Here is a 17,081-nt window from a genome sequence, read left to right on the forward strand (position 1 = left end):
TTCTCCAAACACCACCACATTAGGGGTTAGGGTTCAACATAGGAATTTTTGGAGAGATACATTCTATAGCCATCACATAGTCCCTCTGCTGGACTCTTTTTTGATTTGTCCAGAAAAAGGGTAGTTGCTTTATCAGTTGAGTTTCAAAGATCCTAGCTAATTCTCTGTAATAGTAATTAGCATATGAGTTTATAATTTATTTCTAATATCTTTGAGGGTAATCTTCTTGACAGAAGGAAACCTGTCTTATTTGTCTTTGTATTTACACCCTCCCAGACCAACCTAATACATTGTTTAGCCCTTATAAGGATTAGCCCTTAATAAATGGTTGAGTAAATGAATTGATGCATGGGCAGATGGATAGATGGATGAAAGTTTGAGCCCAAGACATATATTTGTAAAATGAGGGTATTAGATTAAACAATTATTAATTTTCCCCTAATACTTTGTGGTTAAAATATTTAAAGATAGGGGCTTCATGTGATAATGAGATCTAGAACTCAAAAGCAAAAGGAAATGAGATAAGAAAGCAAATAAATAGGAGGCATCTTTAAAATTTGGCAAAATAAGAGTAGAGAAAACATATGCAACGTTTGTGAATTATTCATTTCTTTCTTTTGCTCTTAAAGTTTTCCTTTTTATAAGAGTTCAACTCTCACCTATAATTTTCTTCAATCTTCTTTGCCTGATAGAACTTTGGAGAATAATATACATTTTTAATCTTTAAAATTTAAATTGTATTCAATATTTTAGTTACACTATACATATGGTATTTCCATACCTGTCTATTGGAAGAGTTTATACTGATACCTCCTGTTTAATTCCAGCACTCCTAGATTCAGTCTAGGCTACTTTTCCATATTATATCTCCCTTCTGTTTTAGTGAGAACACTAGCTCCTATTAACTACAATATATTTTCTTATTTGCTCAGTTCTAGAAAGCACATTACATAGATTCAGAATTGTTAACTCATACTACTTATAATAAAAAACCTACTAACTAGTACGGCCATCAGTAGTACTCAACCTCATCCATAGGCTGGGCCCCCGAGAGGGTGAGGGCAGCTTTGCCCCCGCGGAGGGAGACTGAGAGCCGGGTGGGAATCTATGTTTGTTGTTTGTGTCCTAAATCAGCGTTCTGGGAACTTGGCCAGGTTTCTGCTGGAACCAGAATGGATAGTGACCACCGGGGACCACTCCAGTGCTGGAGGCACAGGTGAGAGTGACTGTCCAGAGTGAGGGCTCCTGAGTCACCAGAGGCTGAGAACTAGCCCCGAAACCAAAAACAGACCCATTTTAGGAATGAGGAACAAAAGCAGAGGAATCACTCCAAAGACCAGTCTCTGAAATCTCCACGAACCTGGGTAGCGAGTGAGCAGTGGGAGGAGAGGGGTCCAGGCCATGGTGCAGATGCTCCAAGGATCTGCTGGCTCCACAGCTGATGCTGAGCTCTCTGTTGGCTCTTTAGTTCCTGTGTGTGGTGCATTGTGCAAATCTGCTCCCTTTACTCTCCTCCCAACCGTGTCCTCAGCTCTCAAAGCAGGTCCCTTGCCAGGAGACAAGTTTGTCTGGTGAAGCAAGTGGGTCCAGAGCCCCTTAAATTTGAAGTGTTGAGTTTGTCTCGGGCTGTGCTCACCTCTGAGGGAATGCATAGTGCCTCGTGGGGGCTTCTTCAAGAGAATGTGAATGGTAATGGGAGATTAGTGAGAATGAGTGATCATCCATTCATTCAACTAACAAATATTGTTTTAATTCCTTTGATTTTTTCCTACAACTTGTAGCTTGCCTTTCACATTCTTACTGGTATCTTTTGATGAGTAGAAGCTTTTACATTTTATGAAGTCCAATTTATCAATTTTTTCCTTGTATTCTTGGTATCTTTGTGCCTTTTCTATGCAAATATTATCAAAATATTCTATTATTAATTTTTATTCTCTTATTGCTATTTTTTTCTAGAAGCTTTATTGTTTTGGTTTCACTGATTCTGTAACCATCTTTTTTTAAAATTTAATTAATTAATTAATTTATGGCTGTGTTGGGTCTTCGTTTCTGTGCGAGGGCTTTCTCTAGTTGTGGCAAGCGGGGGCCACTCTTCATCGCGGTGCGCGGGCCTCTCATTATCACTGCCTCTCTTGTTGCGGAGCACAGGCTCCAGACGTGCAGGCTCAGTAATTGTGGCTCACGGGCCCAGTTGCTCCGCGGCAAGTGGGATCTTCCCGGACTGGGGCACGAACCCGTGTCCCCTGCATTGGCAGGCAGATTCTCAACCACTGCGCCACCAGGGAAGTCCAAATAGAGCTTTTTTTTTTTTTTTTTTTGCTGTACGCGGGCCTCTCACCGCCGCCGTACCTCCCATTGTGGAGCACAGGCTCCGGATGCACAGCCCCAGCGGCCATGGCCCACGGGCCCAGCCGCTCCGAGGCACGTGAGATCCTCCCGGACTGGGGCACGAACCCGTGTCCCCTGCATTGGCAGGCGGACTCTCAACCACTGCACCACCAGGGAAGCCCTATAACCATCTTGAATTAATTTTGTGTGTGGTGTGAGGTAGGGAGTCAGAGCTCCCCCCCCAATATAAATATTAAGTTGTCCTAGTACCATTTATCAAAAGCACTTTTTCCTCTTTTATTTTCATTGGTACCTTTGCTGAAAATCAAATGACTATAAATGTGTTTGGTTTTTTTTCCAGCTTTAGTGAGGTATAATTGACAAAATTGTATATATTTAAAACATACAAAAACAAAAAAAACAAAAAAATAAAGAAAATAAATTGTACAGCATTCATGATGACTTGCTGTATGTATACCCTGTGAAATGATTACCGGAATTAAGTTCATTAACATATCCATCATCTCACATTGTGTCCTTTGTGTGTGTGTGTGTGTGTGTGTGTGTGTGTGTGTGATGAAAATACTTATCTACTCTCTTAGAAAATTTAAAATATACAGTATAAAATGTTGGTTTATTTTTGAACTGTTTATTATATTCCACTGATTTATTTTTCTATCCTTACACCAGTACCACATGGTCTTAATCACTGTGGCTTTGTAGAAAGTTTCAAGATTACTAGGGCTATTCTAGGTGCATTACATTTCTAAGTAACTTTAAATCATTTAGTAATTTCTGCCAACCCACTGGAATTTTGTTTGGGATTGGTTTGAATGTCTATACCAATTTGGAGGTATTTAATATCTTAAAAGCATTGAGACAGTTTTTATTTCTTCCTTTCCAATTTTTTATACTCCCTCCCCCTATTTTTTGGAACCAAAATTAAATCTCTGATTTAATTCAGGATTTAACTTGAGGAATATTAGGTGAAATTAGTCCCTTACATAAAAATATTTCATAGATTTTCCTTGGTAACATGTTAATGGTTTTTCAAGATGGAAGTTTCTAGTAACATAAATTTTACTTTTTATGTAGCAATAAGTCATTAAACTGTGACAACAGAAGCTGGCACTTTCTGGGAGAGCATATATAAATACATTTCTGTGCGAATAGTAGGTATATGTTAGGGCATAAGTCTTAGACATGTACAAGCTCTGAAAATGAAAACTATTCTTTATGTTTCAGTAAAATCTTCATGAATTTTTTATATTCAGGGAAACAGAAAGGATCCTGAAAGTATGCTTATCATGTTGTTCCTTGACATAGAGCCTATTCCAGTTGGAATGAACATGAGTTGAGCACATTTCAGTGGTACCTCCAAGTACCATGAAAGCATAATTCCTATATTATTGAAAACTAATTATCATATAAATAGTGGCACATGCCAAATTTAAGTATCCCATTAAACCAGGTTCCCAAGAAACCAGGTTGGCAAAGCTGATTCAATAAGGATGTAAAGAAGTAGGATTTATGTAGTCAGCTATCTTATGTTGAAATAAGATAGGTAAAGTAGATTGCTAAATTAAGTACAAAGCTGGTTAAAAATTCTAAAATTATAATCCTTGGGCCTATCTTTTCTACTTACTTCTAATCTGTTTTCTACATGTTAACCTAAATTCACCCATTATAAAATATCTGGACCGGAATCAATTCTTAGACAAACAAAGTCACAAATTCTGATGAGGTCAGATGGGACTATTTAAAAAAATCTCTAGTGTGATGTTCCAGGATCATCCAATTATATTTTGTTGTATTTCCAAATTTTGGATTATATTTTCCTGAAAAATACTTATTTAAAAATTGTTTTAAAACAATCAGACTCACAGGAAGTTGCAAAAATAGTACATACAGTCCTGTGTACCCTTCATCCAGCTTCCCACAATGGTGACCTCTTATATCTATAGAACAATATCAAAATTGATACAGTATTGTTAACTAGACTACAGACCTTATCCAGTTTTCACTCTATTTCACATGCATTCATTTGTGTGTGTGTGTATGCATGTGTATAGTTCTATGCAATTTTATCCCATGTCTACATTTGTGTAACCATCCCCACTGTCAACATACTGTTCCAGCATAACAAAGGAATCACCTCATGCTACCCCTTTATATTTGCCCACCTCTCCCATCCTTGTCCCCTGGCAACCCTAATGTGCTCTCCATCTCTGTTTTGACAAAAAGTTTTGTCAAAAAATTTTTATCATCGTGAAAGAAATTGCTGACACTGTTATTGCTGACAGTGACAGAAATACAGAAAGATTAAAGGAATGAAATAAACACTTGGAACTACTCATGGGCCCTGACTACTGTCATGTCTGATAAGGCCTTTTTAAGACTTGGCTGGTGTAAGATGTTTTGAGTGTGGCACAAAACGAATATTCTTCCCTAGGCCCAGAATTCACACACCTAGTCCTGGACTCTTTCTTCACCCTCGTGGGCAGAACTGCCCACTGAAATGGAACAATTGATGGGTATACCCTGAGGGCGGAACCAGCCGGTCAAGCGGATGTTCATGCCTGAGGCCACTCACTCCATGAAAACTCCTCAGCTGTGTTGGAGGCATCCTTCCAGGTGCCAGGGAGGATGCATCAGACCAGAATGGCAGCAGAGCCTTCCATGACGGGGTTCACTGTCTAGCAGCACAACCGCCCGCCTCTGCATATCTCTGAGACGAGAGGTTATGATTGTGTGGATTTTCCTGGGGTACCTCAGGGTGATTCCAGGTATGGAGATGCCGATTTGATAGAGCCTTTGGAAACTAAAGGATTTAAATATTCATTCATCTATACATTCAACTTTATAAAATTATTTTTACTTATCAAACACAAGATGAATTGAAAACATTCTACCCTCTTAGAATTTACAGTCTATTTGAAAAAAGAGACTTGAAAAAATATATATAGGTCAGAAAATATGTTAATGTAACACATGAATGAGCGGGGGTGGGGGTGTAAATCTGCCTGGAGAGGTCAAGGAAAGCTTTCCAGGGGACAGAATATCTGAAATTTGACCTTTGAGAAAGACCAGAATGGAGATAGACATAGTGGGGATGCTGGGAGGGAAGTTGGTCAGATGGTGCTTTCTGGACGAGAGCTCATCCTACATAAAAGATTAGAGACAAGAAAGAAAAGTGTTGTCTGATACCTAAAAGTAACTTGACTTGACTGGGCCGCAGGGTGGGGCTGAGAATTTGGGTCACCAAGACTGAAAGGGCTGAGAATGTGTCAGTTAGGAGTTTGGACTTGATGTTTTAGATGGTATGTGTGACTTCTGAAGGGGAAAGGGTCAGGAGCATACTTGTAGTTTAGGAAAACACTCTAGATGACATAGGATTGGAGGGGCCTGGAAAGAAGGAAAGGCAAAGGAAAGTGGAGCCGATAGTTCAGGGAGAAACGGGGGAGAGGCCTCTCATGGGACTTAATGAAAAGATATTTTCAAGAAGGAAGATGTCAGTACTTTGAACTAATGGGGAGGGGAAAGTTATTTGAAAAGTACTGTGCACCTATGAAGTTGTCAATTGGAAGATCCTTCCTGACATTAAGCAGAGCACCTCAGGAGGTGATGGAAAGGGAAGTCCTCCTGCAGAGCTGGAGGGGCTAATAGGAGAGCCCGGGTTAGGGCAGCAAACCACACCCCCAGCTCATCCGTGGAAGATCCTCCGAGGAGAGAGGCAAGCAACTGATCTGTGCAAATTATGTTTAAAATAAAGGGAATGGGGGGCTTCCCTGGTGGCGCAGTGGTTGAGAGTCCACCTGCCGATGCAGGGTACACGGTTTCGTGCCCCGGTCCGGGAAGATCCCACATGCCGCGGAGCAGCTGGGCCCGTGAGCCATGGCTGCTGAGCCTGCGCGCCCGGGAGCCTGTGCTCCGCAGCGGGAGAGGCCACAACAGTGAGAGGCCCGCATACCTCAAAAAAAAGGGAAGCGGGGCCAGGTGGGGAAGCAGCACAGAAGAGACCTTGTTTATGTGTGGAAAGCAGCATCCTGGGGCGGAGGGCTAGAGTCTTCTTTGTGAGGCCAGAGTTGGCAAAAGAGCTTTTGAGTTTGGCTCTTTCCTCTCTCCCTTGCTGCCCTGGCTGTATTGCTGCCTGTGCTATCACCACTGAGAGACTGAAAAACAAAACAAAACAAACCTAGCTCACGCCAAACTGAATTTTGCAGTCTAACAATAGGGCAGCAGGGATCAACAGCACAGCAGGCCACCGCGGGAGTGTTTCTTCACTCCTCAACCCCCTCTAGGCCCTAAATTTACAGGACAAAAAAGATAAAATCAATCTTAGGAGGAGATAAAGTGGTGGGGCTGTAGTCACTAGCAGGGGGAAAGCAACAGAAGAGCAGGGACTCAACCACATTTATAAAGCCTGGGCAGATCACCCCTCTCCATTTAAATTCAGTGGGAGTAACACAGGTTAAGCCTCAGAGTTTAATGCCCTCTCCTTGGTGCTTTCTAGCCTGAATAGCTGATACACCAGTGGGATGGTAACAAAGTGAACAGGTACCCATAGAGAAGCACACTGTAAGAAGGCATCAACTCAACGTTATAGCAACAGGAATTAGAATCAACGAGACAGAACATGAATATTTAAATAAGTGTAATGTTATCAAAGATATAAAGAAGAATAATGGTATTGGGTTGGCCAAAAAGTGCCTTTGTTTTTTAAGTAAAAATAAAAGACACATTTTTCATTTTCACCAAGAACTTTATTGAACAACGTATTCACTGTTTTGTTCCACTACCTTCTGCCATTTTGCAGGCAACTTCATAATTCCATCTTCCCAAAACGTTTTATTTTTTTGAGCAAAGAACTGTTCCAGGTGCCTTTTACAGTCTTCCAGGGAATTGAAATTTTTTCCATTAAGAGAATTTAATAAAGACCGAAATAAATGGAAATCCGAAGGTGCAATGTCTGGTGAATACAGCGGATGAATCAGAACTTCCCAGCCAAGCTGTAACGCTTTTTGCCTGGTCATCAAAGAAACATGCGGTCTGGCGTTATCCTGGTGGAAGATTATGCATTTCCTGTTGACTAATTCTGGACTCTTTTCGTCAAGTGCCACTTTCAGTTGGTCTAATTGGGAGCAGTACGTGTTGGAATTAATCATTTGGTTTCCCAGAAGGAGCTCATAATAGAGGACTCCCTTCCAATCCCACCATATACACATCACATTCTTTGGATGAAGACCAGCCTTTGGTGTGGTTGATGGTGGTTCATTTCGCTTGCCCTGCGATCTCTTCTGTTCCATATTATTGTACAGTATCCACTTTTCATTGCCCGTCACAATTTGTTTTAAAAACGGAACGTTTTCATTACATTTCAGTAGAGAATCGCATGTGGAAATATGGTCAAGAAGGTTTTTTTCACTTAACTTATGTGGAACCCAAACATCAAAGTGATTCATGTAACCAAGCTGGTGCAAATGATTTTCAACGCTTGATTTGGATATTTTGAGTATGTCAGCTATCTCCCACGTGGTATAACGTTGATTGTTCTCAATTAATGTCTCAGTTTGATCACTATCAACTTCAACTGGTCTACCTGAACGTGGAGCATCGTCCAGCGAGAAATCTCCAGCACGAAACTTCGCAAACCACTTTTGACACATTTGATCAGTCACAGCGCCTTCTCCATACACTGCACAAATCTTTTTGTGCATTTCAGTTGAGTTTTTACCTTTCTTGAAATAATAAAGCATAATATGCCAAAAATGTTGCTTTTTCCCTTCCATCTTCAGTATTAAAATGGCTACACAAAAATTCACCGATTTTGATGTCTTTTTTTAAATGCACGCTGGTATGACAGCTGTCACATACAATCTAACAAAATTGTTTCAAGTGAAGTTAAAGACAACGAAGTGCTACTAGAGCCATCGTACGAAAAAAGCCGAACGAACCTTTTGGCCAACCCAGTAATAAACTATTAAGAGAATTTTTTGCACCAAACGAGTTACAGTCGTCCTTAGTGCCCTGCATAGCTTGCTCCCTCACCTCCTCAAATATTTGCACAAATAACATCTTCATGTGGCCAACAGACTAGATAATTTAAAATTGTATCCCCATGCCAATCCTTATTCCTACTCTCTGCTTTATTTTTATCCACAGCACTTATCACCGAACACACCACACAATTTATCTTTCTAGTCTGTTTCTCCCACTTACAGTGAGTTCTCTGTGAGGTCATTTGTCTGTATCCTCAGCACCTAGAATGAGGCCTAACTCTTAGTGGGTATTGAATCAATCAATACTTGTTGAACTAGATCAATAAATGAAGAAGTACAAGAGATACGGGAATTACGGATAAGGAATTAACCTATAGATTTATTATCTAAAGAAGCAAGGACAAACAGTAAAAAGGAAGGAAGGAGGAGAGAGAGGAAAGGAAGAAGGAAAGGAGGGAAGAAAGGAAGAATAAAATAACATATTCGTATCAACTTGGACTTAAAATAATAAATGATATTGATGGAGAGAGGATGCTGGGGAGTGGGCACTGGGAGTGGGACCAAAAAGGATTGAGAGCTTGCTACAGTGCTTAGTGTTTAGTTGCAGGTGAGCTGTCTGTAAGGGGCTACATACACCTGAAGGCTTGGTTGGAGCAGCCTTGGTTTCTCACCACGTGGGCCTCTCCGTGGGGTTGTATTAGGCTCCCCCAGGGTCAGCGATCCAAGAGAAAGCAAGAGAGGGCAACCAAGACAGACCCCTGTCTTTTTGTAACCTAGTATCAGAGCTGACGTCCATCATTTCTGTGTTCTACTTGCTAGAATCCAGTTGTTATACATAGTGGTTAAAGATGGCCTCTGTATATTGGTCCCTGCGTTGTTTACTTCTTCACGGAAGCCTGTAGCCATGAGCTTAAGCCTGCCTGCACCAAAATAAAATTTTCACCTGCCCATTTCCTTTAAATATAGACCCAATAAGCATATGTATAGCCATTTAGAGCCTGCCCGCTTTGCATACCCCATGAAATTGCACTTAATATTTGCTTGTCATAACTGAGAGAAGTCCTTGGGCTATAAAGGATCACAAACTGCTCTGCCCTTTGTAGCTGTCTGACCAGGAGATTCCTGGCTGTGCTGCTGAATGATTCATCCTAGATTTGTAAGTCCCTCTCTGATTCCTTTCCTACCTGGGAGTTCTTTGCCCTCTTCTAGTTTTGGCCCTGCACCACTGTTTCTGGACGGTTTACTGTTTCTGAAAGGTCCACCTCTCTGTGTCGCCCAAACAGAGCTCTCTATGTGTTACTGCCATCTTGTAACCATACTTTTTGTCTTTTTCCTTGATCAGCCTGAAATCCTCAAACTCACTGCCCAGTACTTGGTACGCCCCCACTTGAGGGAGGGGATCACACAGGGCAGGAATACCAGGAAGTGGGGGTCACTGCAGCCATCTCAGTGGATGCCCCCCACAGTCTGCCCTCTGGCCGCCAAAGATTCACGTCCCTCTCACACACCAGACACATTTCCCGTGTTCAGCTTTGCACACAGCAGAGGGTGCGGCTGAGCCCAGGGGTTTGTGTCTCCCTTCCCCACCTGCATCTGTCACTGTGGAAATGGTTGCTGATCCACAGAACACAGTAATACTCAGCCTTATCCTTGGACTGGGCCTCTGAGATGGTGAGGGCGGCCTTGTCTCCAAGCAGGGAGCCGGAGAATTGGGCAGGGACCCCCGGAACCCGGGTGCTGCTACCACCTATTAGACCCTAGAGGGCCTGACACGGCTTCTGTTGGACCCAGCTGGCATAGTTACTGGTGGTGATGGCCCCAGAACTGGAACCACAAATGAGTGTGACTGTCCCTCCAGGAGTTGTGGACAGTGAAGTTTCCCGAGTCACCACCTGGGAAGTGGCCCCTGAAAAGAGGTGAGAGACCAAAAGTCAGGAGAGGGGACAGGGGCATGGAGGTGAACCCCACCCCTGTAAGGTCCGTTGGCCCGGGTGAAAGGAGGCCCAGGGGGTAAGAGAAAACATCGACCAGTATGAGGTAGGAGAGGCATTGGGACATAACGACCTCACCTGGTTCTGGGAATCAACAAGAGACTCTAACTTCCTGCCCAGAAAACAATGGGGCTGACGGGAAGGGAAAATGGGCTTACGCCCCACAACAGACCAACCAACACCTGGCCCTGCTGTATCCTCACCAAATAAGGAATTACCCTGTAGAGCAAACCACCCCCTCCCCTTGCAAGCCGCCTTCTTCTTTTACCCCAATAAAAATCCCCCTCATCCAGTACTGGGCGCGACTTCTCTGGCCCCTTTCTCTCGGACCAGTGAACCTCGCCGGGAGCGCTCCCTAATAAAGCTCACTTGAAGCTTTCCTTTGTTTCGCGGTGCCGTTTGTTAAGATCCGACCTTACAACCCCCTCCTCCAAGCCCAATGTCCCCCTGACCTGTGCAGTGAGCCAGAAGTGTGAACAGGAGAGCAGCCCAGGCCATGGCGTAAATGCCCCGGGCTGTGCTTCTCCAGAGCCCTCAGCAGAGTCAGCCTCCACAGCTTTTGTTTTAACTCCCACCAGCCTGTGGGGCGGGGCCTTCGTGCAGATGCACTTTCTTCCTGGGAACAGTCCGCAAGGCGGCTAGCTCACAGCTGCTGATCTGCTCCCCACCTGTGACCATGAGTTAGTGGGAGCCTGGAACACCGGTTCACAGCCGTCGGCTTTCCCAGGCTCTGGATCACAGCCCCCTCTAGTGGCCATATTGAAAATATCACTGACGGATGCGCTCCTCTCCGCAACCCCTCTTCCCTCAGGTCTGGAGTTTTTAGGTCTCTTTGAGGTCAGTGCCTGGGATGCCCCAGGCAGGAACTGGATGGAGGAATTTCAGGAAGAGGAGGCCTGAATGAATCACCACCTCTGTTTCTTCTTTACTCCAATTCACACACATTAGACTTGCTTGTGGAGTACAGGAGCCGAGGTCCTGGATTCTCCTGCTGTCTCAGCTCCTCAGGGACCCACTCAGGAACGTGGGTACATAGGCAGCTGACTGTCCCGTGGTCAGATGCTTGGTTTCTACCAGGGCCTGGTAGCATTTCAGAACTGATTTCTTTCTTCTTTCTTTCTTTCTCTTACCAGAATTTTCAATTTCTTTTTAAAATTATTTTTTAATTTAAAAACATTAAAATTTTAAAAATTGAGGTAGAGCTGACAGGATTGATTTCTGAATGGTGTTTAGTTCTCTGCTGCTTCAGAAAACTGGATGGCTACATTATGATTTTTCTTTTAGGCTTGCCAAATACTTTGTGTGTTTGGGGGCGAGGGGCTGGGTCACAGGACTCGAATGGCAGGGCTGTGTGCCTCATAGCTTCAGAGCACTTGTCTGCTCTGGGCCACCTTAAACCTAGTAGCCTCTGTATAACCCGGTAAGCTGATGGAGCAGTATTCCCAACAGTGGAATATAGACTTCCAGAAGCTGAAGTGGCCAACTAAGTGTGTACTTCTCTTTTAAGGGTGGCAACTGTGAGATGCAATAATTGGTCTTACTCTGGAGGGCATGTCCTGTCATGTCACAGACTAATGTTCCCCTAGGAAGCTCATCGATAATGATGGACCTCTAAAATTTACAGGGTTTGTCTAGAGCAGTTATTATACCAAGGTTTTTACTGTATTTGCCATATCTTATACCATGTCTTCAACAGAACGGATTGGCCTGATGGTCTGTGGAATGTCCAGATGGCCCAGGTCCCTTGGGATACTTAAAGTAGAAGAATTAGTGTAGCTCTGGGACAAAACATCAATGTTATGCTGTTAGTCCATCCTATGACTATGGATTGCTTTCAATCTTTTTTCTTGATAGAAATGGAAAAGTATGCATTCACCAGATCAATGGCAATGTAAAATGTAACTCTTCTATGGTGGCTTCCTCAGGGAAATATCTGTGAGCTGAAGATTTTCCTGCAGGGTTTTATTGTAAATGACCTATAAAGGAGTGAGGGAAGGGGATGGCACAGCAGAAGAAACTGATCTGCACTGGAGTAGCAGTAGAGGCCTCAACTGGTGCCGTGCGGATTTGTGTAGGTGGGAGGGTCCTTCAGACTTATTGCAAATTGTGGCAGGTGACTGGGCCTCTGTGCTCCTGCAACAAGCAGTCATTTGATGTGGGTGCCCCTGGGTGAGGGGTGTAATCTCATGCAGGTCAGCTCATTTAATGCCAGGGAATTACCAGAGAGAGACGTAGCTGTTAGCTATCAGCAGCAAATACTCCTGGAAGTTGGAGGGAAGAGAGTCTTGGTTCTGAAGGAGGGCACTGGGTGACACATTTTCAAGCCCATACATCAGGTTCCTGGAGGAAAAGCACAAGGCAGAGCTTTTTTCCTTCCAAGTACAAGGGCACTTGGGGACAGGCAGGATCCATAAAAGAATGAGTATCAGAAAATGGGAGCTCCTTGCAAATTTTGTATGTGTAGATGGACCCCGCTCCTCTCCACGAGGAAGGCTGCGGTAGATCTCTTGGTCCCCATGGCATGGGAGGAAGCACCAGAGGTGGGGCTGAGCCTGTCACCCCTCTGAGGCTCTTTGAGCTTCTGCATGTGCAGCAGAGGAGTCCAGGTGGTCCAGAGGCTTCTGCCTGGGCTCAGCAGGGCACTGCCTGACAGCTCATTCACTGCTGACCCCCAGGGTCAGGAATCCTGGACCTCCCACCATGCTCAAAATGACCATTGCTCAAGGAGCCCCAGGTCTGGAAAGTGAGTCACTAGTAGACAGAACAGTAGCTCCACATCTCAGGTGCTCCTGCAGCCAGAGGCGGAAGGACCAACAGGGTATCTGGAGGAGATGGGGCAGAGCGTCAGAGCTGCTGGAGGACAGATTGTAACTAGGTAAAAGCAAGAAGGGGCTATAGGGAAATTCTACAATGCACGGAGGTCCTTTTATAATTAAGGAACATTATTTCATTTGATGTAATTATAATAGCTTCTTGGGAGCTGCCTGCCGCATGCCCGGCTCAGATATGAGCCAGGGAGTTAGGCAGAAATTATACAAAAACTTCAGGCTTCCCCTCCGTGGCTCTTCTGTTTTTAGGATTTCCTCCTTCTTTCCCAGTGGCTGTGGTTTCTCTGGACTCTGTGGATTATGTCTTCAAGAAAGACAGACTGTGGGTTTTCTTTAGGGGCTTAGCCATGGCAATTCCTGCTGACTCTAGTCTAAAAGCCATAAAAATCAGGAAACTGTTTCACCATACCCTTCTTCAAAGTATCAGTTTCCAACCAGAATCTTCCTGCTTTTCTTCACTGTCCAGGTCGTTCAGATAGTTGCTTTTCAATACTTTGTCCAGAATGTGTAGTTGATATCTGCATAGGGTTCTGTTCACTAGGAGCTTATACAGATATACCCAAAGCAGAGCTATCCTGTCTTTTCAAAGAAGACTTTCCTGCAACAGAGTTTAGATTATATGTTATTTACTAGGGCTTTGTTGCATGCCCACCAAGAGCTCGGGAGAAGGAAAGGCAGCCACAGGTCTATGTGTCAAAGCTTTACTGAGTTTCCTTGCTAAGGAAGGAGGGAGAAATAATGTTGGAAGAGAATAGTGCTTGCAACCCAGAGAGAGAAAGGAAGTGGGACACCGTTCTCCCTGTTCAGCAGTTATAGCCTTGAAGCTCAAACACTAAGTGTGACCCACTTCTTTTGAGGCATGATCATTGACCATCCTGAGGCCCCAAACCAAGAACCAGCCTCTGAACTAAGAAGAAAGAAGGGGCTCGGGGCAGGGCGCTGAGCTGAGCCAGGAGGTTCGAGTGTCGCTTTTCTGTTGAGCTGTCACAGTGGTGGTAATCCGTGAACCAGGCTGCACAGTGGTGAAATGCTTCATCTTCAGGCTGGACTCTTGTGATGGTAAGCGCAGACTTGCCTCTAAGGAAGGCACCGGAGAACAGCTTGAGGACACTTGGGTCTCTGTGAGTGTGGTCACCAATCAGACGACCCTGGTGAGGCTTCCGTTGGACCCAGTCTGCATAGTTACTGGTGGTGACAACCCCAGCACTGGAGCCACAGATGACTGTGACCTTCTCACCAGCGACTGTGGTCAGCGAGGTTTCCTGAATCACCTCAGCCTGGAAAGTGAGTCCTACAAGCAGTGACAGAGATGGAAATGTCAGGGAGCAGTCATGGGCCACGATGGGACAGGAACTACCTCCATGGTCCTCTGCTAGCAAAGCTCAGAGGGTCTCCCTCTGACCTGTGAGTGAGCGACGGGTGTGAAGAGGAGCAAAGTTGTCTGGACCATGGGGTATACACCCCAAGAGGTGTGTCTTCTGGAGCCCTGACACCTCTCTGGCTGGCCAGGAATTGCCAGTCCCTAAACCCTACAGGAGAAATTATGCAAATAATCTCCCCAGACCAGTACATTTAGTTACTTGAAAAGGAAATGGCTACTGGGATGTCAGACAGGTGACCATAGGCCTGGGGCATATCTGCTCTGCGCCTATGGCCTGGGCAGGAGCTGGAGGGGAGTGCAGGTGAGAAGAGGTCTTTTCATGTGTGTTTGCTTGGCATTTTTCCATAATCCTCATAACTCATCAGTTCTTGATGTCAGAGACCTCTCTTAGGTTCTCATCTGCCAACAATTCTTTTTCTTTAGTTTTTATTTATTTATTTATTTTTAAATTTTTTGGCTGTGTTGGGTCTTCGTTGCTATGCGCAGGCTTTCTCTAGCTTCAGTGAGCGGGGGCTACTCTTTGTTGCAGTGCGTGGGCTTCTCATTGCAGTGGCTTCTCTTGTTGCGGAACTCGGGCTCTAGGCACGCAAGCTTCAGTAGTTGCAGCACGCAGGATCAGTAGTCGCGGCACGCGGGCCCTAGAGCACGTGGGCTCAGTTGTTGTGTTGCGTGGGCTCTAGAGCACAGGCTCAGTAGCTGTGGCACACAGGCTTAGTTGCTCCATGGCATGTGGGATCTTCCCAGATTAGGGATAGAAGCTGTGTCCCCTGCATTGGCAGGCGGATTCTTAACCACTGCGCCACCAAGGAAGTCCCCTGCCAACAATTCTTGTTTTAATTTTATACTGTACTTACGGATTTGCTATTACTAAAACATACATGTGGATTTTGTGTGGCAAGGAGCATTTAGAAATATAGAATATCTGCCCTCATTCCAGACTCACTGAATCAGAATCCACATTTTACGAGATGCTCAGATGATTCGTGTGCACGTTAAATTTTGAGAGAAACTGGTCTAACGCATGCTCGAAAGCACTGGTGTGATTTTGGATGTGAATTGTCCCAAATGCCTCAATCTGTTCTGCCTCCAACTAATGTGTGCTGAAGTTAGCTCCCTGTTTCCTGTTCTATTCACTGTGAAGTTAAGAATACTGTACTTGAGACCTTACCACAAGGGCTGGGGCAGGTTAATGTCTTGGTTCCTCCTTTGGGTCTGTCACTGTGGCGAGCACCACTGTATACCAGCCAACAGTAGTGTTCAGCCTCGTCCTCGGATTGAGCCCCCGAAAGGGTGAGGGCAGTTTTGCCCCCAAGGAGGGAACCTGAGAACCGGGCTGGGGTCCAAGAGAGTTACTGCTTGTATCCTAAATCAGTGTCCTGGGGGCTTGGCCAGGTTTCTGCTGGAACCGGCATGGATAGTGACTGTTGGTCACTGCTCCAGTGCTGGAGCCACAGGTGAGGGTGACTGCCCCTCCTGAGGACACGATCACTGAGGGCTCCTAAGTCGCCACAGCCTGGGACCCTGAAACCAAAAACAGACACATGTTAGGAATGAGGAACAAAGGCAGAGGGATCCCTCCAAAGGCTGGTCTCTGCATCTGTGTGGACCTGGGCAGTGAGTGAGGAGAAGGAGGAAGAAAGGAATCCAGGCCATGGTGCAGACATTGGAAGGATCCCTGCCCCAGAGCGGGCGCTGGACTCTGATGGTTCCTTACCCCCTACTGAGCTTCCTGCATGAAGCGGGTGTGTTTGAGTGGTGCATTATGCAAATCTGAGCCCTCTACCAGCCTCTCCACTACCCAGGTCCTCAGCCCTGAGAGCAGCTGCACTGTCAGGGGTAGCCTGGGGTGGCTGTGTGCTGTGGATTTACCCTGTGGGAGGAAACAGCTGCTCTAAGATATTCCCCGGGCCAGTGAACAATTGGTTCAGGGTCCCATTAAATCTGAACCACTGGGGGACTTCCCTGGTGGCGCAGTGGTTAAGAATCCTCCTGCCAATGCAGGGTACACAGGCTCGAGCCCTGGTCCGGGAAGATCCCACATGCCACGGAGCAACTAAGCCCGTGCACCACAACTACTGAGCCTGCGTGCCACAACTACTGAGGCTGCGCTCTAGAGCCCGCAAGCCATAACTACTGAGCCCGTGTGCCACAACTACTGAAGCCCGCACGCTTAGAGCCTGTGCTCTGCAACAAGAGAAGCCACTGCAATGAGAAGCCCGTGCACCGCAACAAAGAGTAGCCCCCGCCTGCCGGAACTAGAGAAAGCCCACGCGCAGCAACGAGGACCCGATGCAGCCAAAAATAGATAAACAAAATAAATAAATAAATTTTAAAAAATGTTTTAAAAAAAATCTGAATCACTGGGGTTTTCTCAAGTCCTCTGAGAAGACTCACAGCGCCTCCCAGTGGCCTCCCCATGCTGAGGGCATGTGGTCTCCTTTAACAAGTACTAGTAACTTGATTTATATTTTTGACATTGCAACTGTATTTCCCAGGCCAATCCATATTCATTGCTTGTCTCTTCTTTGCTCGGTCCTGTTTGTAAATACTTCTT

The sequence above is a fragment of the Monodon monoceros genome, unplaced genomic scaffold (assembly GCF_005190385.1).
Source record: "Monodon monoceros isolate NGI ecotype Baffin Bay Population unplaced genomic scaffold, NGI_Narwhal_1 Super_Scaffold_1, whole genome shotgun sequence".
NCBI lineage: Eukaryota > Metazoa > Chordata > Mammalia > Artiodactyla > Monodontidae > Monodon > Monodon monoceros.